This window comes from Canis lupus, chromosome 18 (genome assembly GCF_048164855.1).
Source record: "Canis lupus baileyi chromosome 18, mCanLup2.hap1, whole genome shotgun sequence".
Taxonomy (NCBI): Eukaryota; Metazoa; Chordata; class Mammalia; order Carnivora; family Canidae; genus Canis; species Canis lupus.
Window position 1 is genome coordinate 8,745,397 of NC_132855.1, and position 11,351 is coordinate 8,756,747.

The 11,351-nt window shown below is 48.8% G+C and overlaps 1 long non-coding RNA gene across 1 annotated transcript; it reads right to left on the bottom strand.

The window, feature by feature from the left end:
* Positions 1–295: 295 nt before the first annotated feature.
* LOC140608635 (uncharacterized) lies at positions 296–7,633 on the bottom strand. Its single transcript, XR_012010606.1, has 4 exons — positions 7,491–7,633; positions 3,540–3,711; positions 1,910–2,079; positions 296–1,096 (listed from the first exon to the last, which is right to left on the bottom strand). It is a non-coding gene; the product is annotated as an uncharacterized lncRNA (long non-coding RNA).
* Positions 7,634–11,351: the final 3,718 nt, after the last annotated feature.

Here is an 11,351-nt window from a genome sequence, read left to right on the forward strand (position 1 = left end):
AGGTTTAAGACTCTTCCTAGAATCTTCCTTTCAACAGACATACAGGGGAAGATGTTTCTATCTTTCTACTGTAAGATTTTAATTGTTGAAAAAGTGTCAGGTGAAAATTGGATCCATCCAGTGACCTGAATGATTTGGGGTTAACCTGGCATAGGGCCTGGACAAGTGGACCTTTCAAGTATGTATTCAGGACTATGATACAACCATAGACACGCTCTCCCTTTGAATGTATGTTTTAAAACCATGTTGCGTGCTGTTTTGAGTTTGAAAAGATACACACCACACACTAAATTCACAACTCCTTCATTCTTTGTTTATTGATCTTTTAAATTACATAGCCCTAAGTGTATCAAGTTGCCTAAGTAGGATTATGCTACATAACAAACTGCTAATAAGTGAAAAACTAAAAAGACCCACCATCTGTCCACATGGTTTTCTGATGAGCAGTCAAGGCAGCACTCATGTTAACTGTGCTTAAAGCCCCACTCCACCTACCCAACTCCCGGCGGCCTCTGTAGCCCCCAGTGCCCTGCAAGCTGCAAGAAGGTTGGCTCTGGTGGAAAGAGCATAACTGAGGGGTGGACAGAGCAAGACAAGTAGAGCATTCTGCTCTTCTGTGAGGCTCTCCTCTGAAGCTCAGATTGCAATTTGGATCTTTCTCTTAATGTGAGCACAGTCCATAAAGCTTGAGGAAGTAGACTCAGGGGCTTAATGATCTTTAGATTTCCAACCAACCTGGTTCAAAGGATAAAATCTCTATCTCTGACTCTCATACATGGTTTCTGAAGGTAACTAAGAACAATTCAGGACACTCCAAAAGGAAGAGGACAAAAAGAGAAGCCTGCAGATTATCCACTTCTGGACTTCATGATGTGGTACAAATAAAATGGAGAGGCTTAGACCTATCATTTACATAATACACACACACACACACACACGTAGACAGGAACATTTATGTCAGTGGGGGGGGGCAGGATACATAGTAAGCGAGAGGTTCAGTATATCCAGTTTGAAGAAAACAAGGAAGGTCACCAGGCGCAGACCTCCCACAGTTCTGTTTGTATGAGACACTAGCAGGCACCTTCTAAAAGTCTTCCTAAAAGAGAAGAGAATAAAGTTACACAAACTTGATCCAAGAACACCGGGTCGGTATGGGAAAGAAAAAGAGATTTAGGGACGCTTGTTTGCCTGAGTTCCAGTAGAAGAGCCTGAAATAAAAGAAATGAAAAATAAAAGATCTATTTCGCTAAATTTTCAGTTAGGAACAGAACATAAAAAAGCAGTACTCTGCAAAAAGTTAAAAAGGAACTCTGACAGCCTGTATAACAGAATAGAGAAGAGTTCAGTATCCCTTCATATCCCACTTCAGAGGAATGTGGAGCTCATTAGAGGAGACATACAGCAGCCCGGGCATGAAGTTGGACCCACCTCTTTCTGAAATAGAAGAGAGGTAGGAGAGAATGATATGCATCTGAGTCCCTCTCTGGGTGACAGGTGACACTGCCACAGCGGGGGAAGGAAGAGTCGGCAAGCTGACACGGAGGGCTAGCTCCCAAACACATGCACAGCATCTCAGGGTCTTCCTGAACTAGCTGCAAAGATCTGAGAATTGCCTGAGTTTCCACAATCATAGATGGGAGCAGAGCTAGAGAAATATCTTTTTTTCTCTTACATTATGACACCATCGTAACCTCCAGGATGGCACAGCCTAGAGAAACGGGAGTCATCCCATTTTAAAAGAGCGTGATGATATAATCAGAGATGAGTCATATCTTGAACTAGCATGTGGCATTATCAGTAAGAAAAAGACCTATTCATGAATGTGGGCATACGTACACACCACGTTCACATGTGTCTTGTGGCTGAGCTCGCGTGTATCAAGTGTACACACATATACTCTCATACGTACCTACTTCAATCAGAAATGACAGATCTGGGGATCCCTGGGTGGCTCAGTGGTTTAGCGCCTGCCTTTGGCCCAAGGCGCGATCCTGGAGTCCCGGAATCAGGTCCCACATCGGGCTCCCGGCATGGAGCCTGCTTCTCCCTCTGCTTGTGTCTCTGCCTCTCCTCCTATGTCTATCATGAATAAATAAATAAAATCTTTAAAAAAAAAAAAAAAGAAATGACAGATCTTGCTGATGGATTTGAAGACAATCAAGGCAACGAAAGGCGATGCGCTTTACTAAGAAGGGGAAACCAAGTTGAGGAATCAGATGGGGTCAGTGGAGAGCTGCCAACAGAAGTTCAGTTCGGGCCATGTTCTATTTGAGATAGAAATGCTAGGTAGGCAGGGGATGGATACACCGTGTGTTCGGAGGAGAGACTGGGTAGACATGTCAAACTGGGTGTCCTCAGCATTTAAAGTCATGGCCCTAGATGAGCTCTCCTCTGAGGTGAGATGTAAAAAAAAAAAAAAAAAAAAAAAAAAAGCATGTCGGAATGGAGCCCAGGGGAACTCCAATTTTGTGGCTGGATACAGGAAATCAAAGAGTGAGAAACTGAGCTTTATGTTTAACTCAACAGAATTTCATAGAATTGTGTCTCTCCAGCTTTAGTCCTTGGGATACCCTGCAGAAGAAGGGTTTTCGGATCAGATCAAGGTGGGAGAATGTGACACACATGGCTCCCCCCGGGAACTTCAGAACACCAGACTACTATTTGCAGATGAAAGATTCAGAGATGTCCTACAATGAAAAGCTCGGTTTCACTTTATTTAACAGAGCATTTCCTAAGTCAAGGATTCTCAAATGCAGTCCCCAGGTGAGCAGCATGACCATCACCTGAGAACCGGTTAGAAATGTAAATTCTCAGCCCCACTCAGACCTATGCAGTCAGCAGCTCTGGAAGTGGGACCCTGCAGTCTATGTTATTACAAGCCCGCCAAGGGGACTCTGATGCGTGGTTTGAGGACCAATATCCTAAACACTGACCCTTTTTCTATTTTTGGAAAATAATAGTGTTATTGCAAACTCTAGTTTTTAGATTCTTAGTTTAACAAATCCTAAAGTGAGGAATTATGATTAAAGATTAAATCCAATATTTTACTATGTACATGTTTGTCACTAAATCAACAAGCCACCAAATATTTCTCCTTTTTTTAAGAGAGGGAGAGAAAGAGAAAAAGAGAAGGGGAAAGAGAGAGGAAGCGAGAATATCTTAAGCAGACTCCATGTACAGCATGGAGCCAGATGTCGGGCTGGATCTCACACCCCTGAGATCATGACCTGAGCTGAAATCAAGAGTCCGAGGCTTACCATTGAGCCATCCAGTCACCCCAATATTTCTATCAATAAAATAAAGGCTTTAGTTGGCAGGAAGCAATGTGTGGTTATATATATATATATATATATATATATATATTATATGTATTTTTCACACATAAAAAAGTGATTTTTTTTTTTTTACATTCTTCAACAGGTCACATTATCTAGACCTGCACTATCCAGTAAGTCAGCCACTAGCTATATGTGGCTATTTACAGTTAAATTAACATTGAATAAATTAAAAATGCAGTGCCTGAGTCCCATCAGCCATACCTCAAGTGCTGTCCACATGTGGCTAGTGGGCAGTGCAGATAAAGAACATCGGTTGAACCGCCTGGTTTAGACAATAATTCCTTCCTCCATGAACACCTTGCAGTCAACAGTGTAGAAAGGAGAGCCACTGTGGTGCTTCAGTGTGATCCTCAGTTCTCCAGACAACACCTGTCTTCACAGGGAAGGTTGAGAGTGGATAATGACAAGCACATGGAAGAAAGTCAGTGGTCTGACTTTTCTAAGCTCGAAAAGTCCCTCTCATTTTTTCTGCATGGAGTCTTAGGAGTCTCCTACTCCTGGTCTATAAAAGTTCTTCACCTTCTGTCCGGGAAACCCCGTCCACTCCACTCCTGCGCCACCCCCACTGCTACTGATACAGCCTTGCCACCAAGGCCAACCTCATCACACGAGACACCCTGGCCACTCCGCACCTTGGAAACCCCCTTCTGTGCTTGGTATCCCTCCCCCACTTCCTGAACTCACTTTCTCTTCCACTTCCAGACTCCATTGCAGGCTACATGCAGTCGTGTAACCAAAGATCCACCAATCAGGCTCACTCAGGGGAGAAAGCTATTCAATTGGAAGGCAATGGCCAGGCACTGCAAGACTACATGCTGCAAGGATGGGGGAGGGTGACAATAGAGAAGGTCAGCTTTCAGAGGCTGCAGTGGCAGTGATCTGCAGGCAGTGCCCCATGCTCACTGTCAGCAAGGGAGATCCTTGCTAACCATGTGGCTCACCATGGCAGGAGGGCCTCCCCTGGAACAACCCACTGATAATAACTTCCATCTTACTCCTGGCTTTAAAACATCCACGTCCCATTCTCTGGCTTCTTGGAAATCCTGTGAGTTACTTAATATCCTTTAATAAATTGCTTCGGAGCTCAAATTATCAAGAGTGAATTCTGTTGCTTGTAAATAACGTCTATAGCAGAAATTCCCACCCAAATTGGGAAGAATTCTTTCCACAGAAGCTACTCACACACATTGATTATATGACTTAGATTCTCTGCCAGAGAGGAGACACAGACACTTGCAGGACTTATTCTCGAGGGCCTTCCAATTCAGGGAAACAGAATGATCAGCAAACCAAGAAGGTGGCCATGACAGAAGTACAAATGTAGCATCATGGAGGCCTAAAGGACAGGGGGGAGCAGGGCGCATTGGGAAAGCCTTCAAGGGGAAGATGACCCTTGAATTGCCAAAGATAAACAGTTGCTGATAGGCAGGCAGTGGGGCAAAGGCCAAGGCAAAAACATGATCAAGGTCTAGAAGATTATGATAGGCTTCCCTATTTTGGGAAGACAGTCCAAGGGTGGGGTCGGGCAGGGAAAAGAAGGAGTCTCAGCAACCAGCAAAAAACCACTAAAGAAAACCTACTAATGGGATCCCTGGGTGGCGCAGCGGTTTGGCGCCTGCCTTTGGCCCAGGGCGCGATCCTGGAGACCCGGGATCGAATCCCACATCGGGCTCCCGGTGCATGGAGCCTGCTTCTCCCTCTGCCTGTGTCTCTGCCTCTCTCTCTCTCTCTGTGTGACTATCATAAATAAATAAAAATTAAAAAAAAAAAAGAAAAAAAGAAACCCTACTAATAAGAGCTGACCTCACCTGAGTGCTGTGTGTACTTGTCTGAAGAGCTGACGTGGCATTAACTCAATCACTCCTCACTACAACCCCAGGAAGGAGATGACTAGTGCCCTTATTTTGCAGAAGGAAAAAAAAAAAAAAACTGAGGCAGAGAGGTCAAGGTCATGCTCCAGCACGGAGCAGCAGAGAGAGAGTTTTAACCTCTGGTCCAGCTCCCGAGTCCACAGCCATAAGCACTCCATGCTACTCAAGTCAGGGGAGAGCCAGTTCAGAGAGGATTTTATATCCCACCCTTGGACTTGACCCTCTGGCAGCCCCGGGAGATTTTAAGCAGATGAGTGTAATGATCAGAATTGTGTTTTAGGACAAATGCCAAGTGTTTACAGAGTGGAGGGTAGAAAGAGGGAGGGCAGCCAGGCAGGAAGACCGACTCTACTCCCTACACTCACGCTCATACCCACCCCCGTACAGACATAGACACACACCTCGGTAGAGACACACACACACACACACACACACACACGCACCCCTCTTCCTGGGGCCTGCCATACAAACCAAGATAACAAAAAGTGGAGCTTCTGGGGACATGATTCAAAACTAAGGAAGAAATAGCAGCTTTTAGCAGAAAAGCTCCAAATCGACCTATATTGGAACCATAGTCCCCAACTTAGCAGCTTTGTGACACCAAGCAAATTACTTAACCCCCTTAAGCTTCCATGTTTCTAGAGAAGTGGAGAAACAAAATGAAAATCCCTACCACAAAACTCAGAGTGGGGTCGGATGTGTCCCCAGAATTCAGACTTTCTGGATTGTAGAACAGCAACACGCTGTCCATACCGCATATTACGCACTACACCCAGCAAGGTCTGACACAGTCTCCTACAATCGAGTCCATTAATATTTCTACAGAAAAATGTATTTCTGTGGCACAACATATGAATATTCACATTTGGTGGGATAAATCGAAACTATAAACGGTCTCACAGGGGCAGCCTGGGTGGCTTAGCGGTTTGGTGCCACCTTCAGCCCATGGCGCGATCCTGGAGACCCGGGATCGAGTCCCACGTTGGGCTCCCTGCATGGGGCCTGCTTCTCCCTCTGCCTCTCTCTCTCTCTCATAAATAAATAAAATCTTTGAAAAAAATAAAAATAAAAAAAAATAAACGGTCTCACATAAGTTCAAGTTATGTTTTCCTATCAAAAGATTTCAGGTCACGTCAGTTTTATATTCAAATGAGTTATGAAAACCTGGAGGTTTTCAAAGCTTTGGGGGATTTCAGAATTGCACAAAGGGGTTGTGCCCCTCATGATAATATTTGCTTCAGAGTGTCTGCAAGAATTAAAAAGTTCCTATCTGATATTCCTTCAAAATGACACCAGACGTGACCCAATATCCCAGTTACTCAGGCCAGGTGCCTCAACTCTGCTATCTCAAAAAGCGCCAAAGCTAGAGGCATCATCTTCACTCCGGCTTCTGATCTTGAACTCTTGTCTTTGCCGGCTGTCAGCCCTACCACCAGTCATAAAGCCTGTTTGACCGTTGTTCTTGGGGATCCAAGCCAGTCTTCATGCAGAGTCCCCAAGTTCCTAAGAGGGGTGCTATAGACTGGCCCTGCAAAGACCTGTCTGCAGAGCCACTCTGGAAGGTGGGAACTGGGTAAAATCACACCAGCGTAGACCTTCCCCTGTAGCCACAATATTTTTTAGGGCAAATATTATTAAAATTAGCAAGAGTAATCATGCAGGGTGAAAGATGGGGGTGGGGGGAACACATGAAGCCTCAGCAAGGCCGTGGTGAGCAAGGAAGCCTTTCTGGACCACAGGTAGCACTGCTGGGCCACCTGCCCCACCTTCAAGACAGCACAGCTCCTGCCTCCTCTTCCCCAACCCTCCCTTCTGCTCCCTTCCCTCAGTCAGAGTTTTGCTAAATCACCATCACCATCACCATCATCATCATCATCCTTCCACGACACAGGCTCTCAAATTTCCTTGGGACTCTGAATAGAGCACCTCACAGTGGGGACCTATGTCTCTATCCTTCTGTTCTAGAGGCCTCCTCGCCAGCCAGGCTTTCTTACAGCAGGACATTTCTATAAAACGTAGGGCTCTGGTCAGCAGAGCCCTGGAGTCGCAAACATCAGGCCATGCAGATCAGGACCCGCGACCCCAAGCCACGGGTCCCATATGGTGTGTTTGCCTGGGCTGATTTGCAAGAGCCTCGAGGGGCTGGAGATCAAGCCCAGCGTGTGCACAACATTCGCAGATTGCCTGTGAGTGAAGAAGGGGAGGGACGCTGTGCGCTGGCGTTTCCCTTGTCGTTACCAGGCATCACGGTCCCCAAACCTTGACTGAGCATCGGACTCACCCTGGGAGATTTTCTAAATCCAGATTTCCAGGCCCCGTCCCGAGACATTCTGAGACCATAGAAGTGAGGGGAAGGCTGAGAATCTGCACTTCATTATGCTTCCAGATGATTCTGCGACAAAGGCAATCTTGGGAACCACTGACCTAGAAAATCAGGAAACACAAATTACAGAAAAATCACTTCAAACATACCAAATTCTAATTTCTGGCGACTGTAAAATCTGTGTTCACACTGGGGGCCGAGAGGAAATGGCCTTGGAATATTAATACAAACAGCTCTGGTGACTATTCACTTCGGATAACCTTTACATAAATGACACCGAGACTCGGCAAAAGATGTAAAACCTCAAATGAGGCAGAGTGACAAATGGGCATCGGTTATCTAGAAGATGCATTGGGGCAGCTTTAGACGAAGGCTTAGCACTGGTTCTCGTCCCTCCCCCTTGAGCTCCCCCTGCCCTCCCACTACTGTCCCCAAGTGAAAGCGCCCTACGGTTGCAGGGTGACACTCCAGAAATCAGATGGAGACCGAGAAATTACTTCTCTGCTTGGCATCTGGGTGGCAATATGTTTACTGCCTCAATTCAGCCCTGAGCAACTGCCAGGAAAGCCAAAAAAGAGGGCAAGAACTCTATTCATCTAATTACTTCAGCAGAAGAAAAATGTGTTAATTAACTGACCTTAATAATTCATATGTATCCGAACCGAGGGATCATTAGACTTGCGCAAAAGGCCTAGCGTCTGAATAAAGAATCCTCAGAATGATCTCAGGGACAGCCTCATTTTGGAGAGGTGATCTATTTTTGTTTTCTCAAGACCAAATCCTCCACCTCCAAAATGATTGAAGAACCTTCCTGCAAATTACGGGTTCGCTAGAATACCTTGATTCCTCCAATTTCCTCAGGCCCTGGGTGGGGTGGGGGGGGGGGATGTAAAATATTTTTAGAATCACAACAGCCTAACACATTAATTGGATTTCATCACCCGCTGCTGATTGGAACATCATACAGTCCGGGGGGATGTGACTGTGTGTGTCCTCTGCAGACTTCCAGACCCGCAAGAGGGGGGGACGACAAGGGGTCCTGCTTTTCTGGGGAGTTAACACCCGCGTTCAAATCGCAGCTCCCTGCCAAGTATGCGGCTGCCTAGAAACCAGCCAGGAGATTAGGCCAGCTAAGCCTCAGCCCCCCAGTCACTCTGAGAGGGAGCGAGGAGGCTGAGGATGTCATCCTCAGGGGGCGGTGACAGCCCCAGGCAGGCATCCTAGTGACCTGGGGGCCTGGGGTCTCAGCAGGGACAGAGGTGGAGGTGGAGGTGGAGGCGCATCTTTGAGTCCGTGGAGAGGAGCGGGAGATGATCGCGCCGCGTGTGCAGTCAGGACTAGGTCATTAAGGCATTTATTAAACAATCGGCCGCGCCATCGACAGAGAAGCCCGCAGAGGGAGGCCGGGAGGCTCCTGGCAGAGGACCGCGGGGGCCTCCGCGCGGTGATGACCAAGGTGCGGCCGCCACGTGGCAGGAGGTGAGCACCTGCCCCCGGGGCGACCCAGCTGGGCCGGGCCGGGCGCCCCGCAGGAGGTGGGAACCGGCTGCGAGGCTGCGGCCGGGCGTGCCCCCCCCCCCCCCGGCCCCGGGGTCCGCGCCCCGGATTCAAGTTCTAATGCGCAGCGCCCCAGAATGGGACCTTGTTCTGACACAGGGCGTTGCAGGTGTAATGGGTCAGGACAAGGTCACCCGGGGCAGGGTGGGTCCCTAATCCAATAGGGCTGGTGTCTTTCCCCCAAGCACACCAAGCGAAGAGACAGACACCGGCCCAGGCAGGTGTGGTGGACGCGGAGCGCAGCAGGTGCCCTGGGGCGGCCTCCGACGGGCCCCCCCACCCTGCCCTGCTGACACCTCCAGCTCACGCCCCCCCCCCCCCACAGGGCAACGCGGCGAGTCCCTGTGGTCCCCAGCCGCCGGGTGCGCCCCTGGGAGCCCAGGTCACCCGCAGGGCGCAGCTGGCAGGTGGAAGGGGATGCGTCCCCGGGCGCCAGGATGCAGCCACCGTGGCCCAGAGCCCAGCTCTGTGCACCTGTTCCTCCCCCTAGAAAACAGGGTCACCTGCACAGCCCGGCCCACGCCAGGCCCCCAACCAACCAACGCCCCTCGGCCGCAAATTCAAATTCCCCAAGTGCAGGCGACGCCCCGACCTCCCATCCCTGATCTCTTGTCCTGGGCGCTGCTTGCGCTGTGATGCGCATTTCCTGGCTGATCCACAAGCCTCACAGGTGTCCTCAGCTCCTTCCCCTGCGGGGGTCTCCCCAGCTCCCCCCACCCTGCACCCATCTGTTGCCCCGGCAGCCTTCCCACCCCGAAGGTGCCCTTGCCCGCCTGCCCACCTCCGGCTGTGACTCTTTCCTGTTCTCTAGCTGCTGGCCCGCAGCAACCTCCCGCCGTGGGCCCTCCCATCCCTAAGCACCCCCCTCTCATCCCACCTGCTCCTCAAAAACCCATCCACATCCAATTATAGTGAATGGAAATAGGAGGCAGGTTCCCACTCACACCTAAACATCATCAGCTACCTTCTAACCTCAATCCACCCACTGCTGATAAAAATAAACCTTTGAAAAATAGAATGAGTCAGTTTAATCCAACCTCTCTTCATTGAACTGGGAAGAGCTCTGTCTCCACACCCTGCACAGGAAGGCAGCCTGGGCAAGACCGGGAGGCCTGCATGGGTAACTGTTCAGGAGACAAAGCTGCTCGGAGGTGCCCTGGGCCCTGTCACCTCCCCTGCCCTGCATGAGAGTCTACTAGGTGCTCCCAGAACAAATACAGAGGCTGAGCACCCAATAATTCATCTGCAAATGCACAAAAGGAAAGCCAAGTCCCACAGGCCATCCCCCCTTCCCTCCACCCTGCTACTCCCCAGGAATCAGCCTTTTGGGATTTCCGCCCACCTGTTACAGAAACAGCATCCAAGCTGCAGGCCGCATCAAGTGCAGCGGTGCACGCGTTTGTGGGGAGAGAAGTTCTTCTACTCTTCACCTGACATCTTGCTATCAATTAACAAGTAAACGTAGTGGATGAATCTGGTTTTTCCCTGCCAGTACTTTTCTATTTCTTTCGGGGAACTATTCTTTTTTCTGTTCCGTATGAGTTTCATGATGCAATCAAGCAAAACCACATGCAGAAAACAACAAAATTGACCTCATCCCCCTGGTGACAGTGATTAGGCAAGGAAAAGGCACATGATCTCAGATGGACCAATCAGAGCCCTTCCCTATGGTGACCTACGGACATGGCGACAGAGAGGTGCCTTTGGCCACTGGTGTTGCTAAACAGAAACGATGTTTCTATGGGACTTTCATTAACTCTCTCCTTCACCACACTGAGAGTCAGTGTGCAGGAGGGGGCCAGAGGAAAGGTGGAGGGGAGAGACTGACAGACTTGCACAAAGCCCTAGCAATGTCATTTGAGCCCCTGGATCCAGTCAAGCTTCAAGCCATATGCACATAGCATCTCTATCCGATGCTACCAAGGGTTGCAGGAGCCCTTTTTGATTTAATTCACTTGGAGTTAGAGTCCTAACTCTTGCAACTAGAAATAACATTGAGGCAATTTTCAACTATATGGCAGTATCTATGTCTTCTTATGACCAGCATCTATCCTGTGTTACGGGTCACTTAATATTTTGATTATCACCACTGCTTCTAGTGTAAAAACTCTGACCCAATAGAAGGGGTGGTTAGCAGTGTTTTCCCAGCTGTGGGAAGGCAGCCTCCAAACCCTGTAGGCTGGGGCTGCCTCCCCAACTCCCATCTCAGCAGGAGGCTGACACAAGGCCTGAAGGTACTCTTCTCTCCCTGAGGTGTGAAGA